The sequence below is a fragment of the Xenopus laevis genome, chromosome 1S (genome assembly GCF_017654675.1).
Source record: "Xenopus laevis strain J_2021 chromosome 1S, Xenopus_laevis_v10.1, whole genome shotgun sequence".
Classification (NCBI taxonomy): domain Eukaryota; kingdom Metazoa; phylum Chordata; class Amphibia; order Anura; family Pipidae; genus Xenopus; species Xenopus laevis.
Window position 1 is genome coordinate 86,861,751 of NC_054372.1, and position 3,154 is coordinate 86,864,904.

The following is a 3,154-nucleotide window of genomic DNA, read 5'->3' on the forward strand; positions in this document are numbered from 1 at the left end:
CCTGTGCTCTGCCTCTCCCCTGATGTGGGCGGTTAGTGGTCATTCCTGTCACCCTGCTCTCACTCACAAAAGGTGCCTGACCTTTCTATTGTGCTATCCACCTAAAATGGTGGCAAGCCAAACCCTTCCTAATGCTTTTCTATGCCCTCTTATCCCCCCCTTTTGCTATGCCCCCTCCTCCCCCCGTTTGCTATCTATGCCCTTCCCATCATTCCACCTAACCTATCCCTCCTCCAACCTTGCTGCTCTGGGGCTCTCATTTAGGAAACACAGGAAAAACTGGGTAAGAACCATTACAAAGATCTGTACTAAATCCAAACACACCAGTGATTCCCTTGTATAATTGTACAGATTTTTATCCCTATAGTAACGCAGAGGTCTGACCTACAGTAAATCAGTGGTAATTCAGTTGAAATTTCAGAAAGAAAGAGAAAAAGTACCCCGCTTAATCACTCAAATAACAGCAGTCACAGATTGGACTTAAATGTAGCCTTATTCAATTACCTTATAAATAAAGATTTAAATTAAAAAGTGCAGTGCTATGATTGCATTTCATTCATTTAAAAAACAATTACTAAAGTTGATTCTTAATAAATTAATAAAGTGCAGTGCAGTATAATTCATTCAGTGCTTCGATTTTAAAAGGCAAAATAACCACAAATCCACGGCCTCCTGGGAAATTAGATATGCAGAGAGAAAGATACAGTTATGAACTGAGCAATTTCCACCACCCCTCCAATAGTTGACCAATAAGTTAAATAAGTTTACAAGACTAAAAAGATCTGTAGACACAGGAACATCGACGCGCGTATCGCAATGTCAGCTTTTTCAAGGCGTAATGCATTTACGCCTTGAAAAAGCTGACATTTTAATTTCCCAGGAGGCCGTGGTTTTGTGTTTTTTTAGGATATCTTAGCCTTCAACACCATTAGGGCCTAGCTAAAATTTGAGACCACAGTCCCGGTTGCTCTGCCTTCTAAGTCTATGTGGTGTCCCAGGGATAGAAAATATTAAGCAGTAGATTTGGGACAACTCCACCTTCCTTTTTTCCAGTTTGTCTCTTTCCTCATGAACTTGAGCATTGATTATAATTTTTATCCCAGTAATTGTGGTCACTCTTATTAACTGAATTACCTTTTACTATATTTAATTATTCAGCACTACTAAGCACTTTAAATCCAATGAATTAATTCCTCAAGCTTAATTGGATGAAGTATCCAATTTTCAAGCAATGTTGCTATTTACAATATTTTAGTGGGTTATATCCCAGCTAAGGGTATTTGGTGGCTTATAATTGGTTCAAGCTTGGGCATAAGCATCAATTTTTGCCTTTTAAAATCGAATCACTGAATGAATTATACTGCACTGCACTTTATTAATTTATTAAGAATCAGCTTTAGTAATTGTTTTTAAATGAATGAAATGCAATCATAGCACTGCACTTTATAATTTAAATTTTTATTTATAAAGTAATGGAATAAGGCTACAGGTTAGCCCAATCTGTGACTGCTGTTATTTGAGTGATTAAGCGGGGTACTTTTTCTCTTTCTTTCTAAAATTTCAAAGATCTGTACTAATAATACATCCCCTCATGCTGCAGATGAGGATGTGCAGTAAACTTAAAATATGTGGTATTATTTTTTTAATAGATTGCAATGGCTTTTCTCCAAAGAGGTGACTGCAAACTGCTACCAAATATAGCAACTTAAGTAAGGGGTCATCAAAAATTCTGATTGCAGGCTGATTGTACAAGTGGCATTTTCTCTGTCAGCATATTTCAATCAGAAGGAGAAGTGCCCAAAACTGGCCATGCAAAAACAAGAAAAAATGGGGCACAAGTGGAGGATTCAGGTACCCCCCCCCAGATGCAAAGCACCCTTTGGCCTCCCCAGCTGCTACACCCCTCCAGCCTCCCCATCCCAGCTTCAGCCCCCCTCTGCCCCCCCCCCATGTTGACTTGTTCTTTCACTCTGCAGCAACCAGGGGTCAGGGAGGTCGGGGCAGTGACCCGGGCCAGGCAGGGAGGTAAGGAGAGCGCAGTAGGAAGAAGAGAGCCGGGCCCTAACCAGATTTTTTTCAGATGCCCCACCGGCCCAGTTCAACCCTGTTCCAGCCAGTAAACCAGGAACCTGATGAAGGGATTGGGGGTTACACAACTCCCCAAAACATTGTGTATGTGAAATTTGGTGCCATGCTGAACCACATGAAATAAAACACACCTTTTTTTATTGCAAGTGTGCCTACGTAATTTTTTTATCCAGGTATCCACTTGACAGTACCAATGCTGGTGTTTTTTGAGTCAATAATGCACATATTCAAGCTAAAAATTTGGGCAGTAACCCATAGCAACCAGTGAGTGAATAACTTTTTTTCAGCCAGCTTAAGGAAGAACAAAATCTAACTGGTAGCAATGGGCTATTCCCCACGAGCAAATTTGTTTGTTTAACACTCACCGCTGCAGCTGTGTGCCACTAGAATAAGGCATTGGGCATTAGTCCTATTTAGCTTACAATGAGGTGTTTATTTTTTCCCTTTTCATTGTGCAAAAAAAATAAATAAATCATAGGTTTGCCGAAAGTGTCTGTAATGATAAACTGTAAAGGTATTACATTTGCAGGGCTACTTTTAGGGGAAGGAACATTTACTATTTAACCTGTGCCCCCAACCACAGAGGGGTCCCTTTGGTAACAGACCAAACCATACAATTTAGTGTATATAATAATATACTACACTTGCTTAATATTCCTAACATCATGCTAGCATTGTATAACATACTACTATTTCCCAGCTAAAGCCCAGCCAACAGCTGAAAGGATCATGGACGTTGTAGTTTATTATTCAGGTTGTGGCTACATTAACTAGAGCCCCTTTTCTCTAAAGGTTGCCCACTTATTAGAATTGAGACAAATCAGATATAACATTCTGCACCAGAAAAATAGCTCACATTATTTTTTTATAGCACTACAAAACTGAACTTATGTAACAAAAGAAATTCTTATGTTTTAAATTAATACCAGTCCACCTCTTACTTTATAAAAAAAAGTTTTGATTCTGATTTTGTGTTTTTTATAATATTCCTGGAAGTATTGCTTTAGACTTAACTTTGGGAACCTCCTTCTTGTGGGAGGTAAGAATTTGCATATCAATCACAACA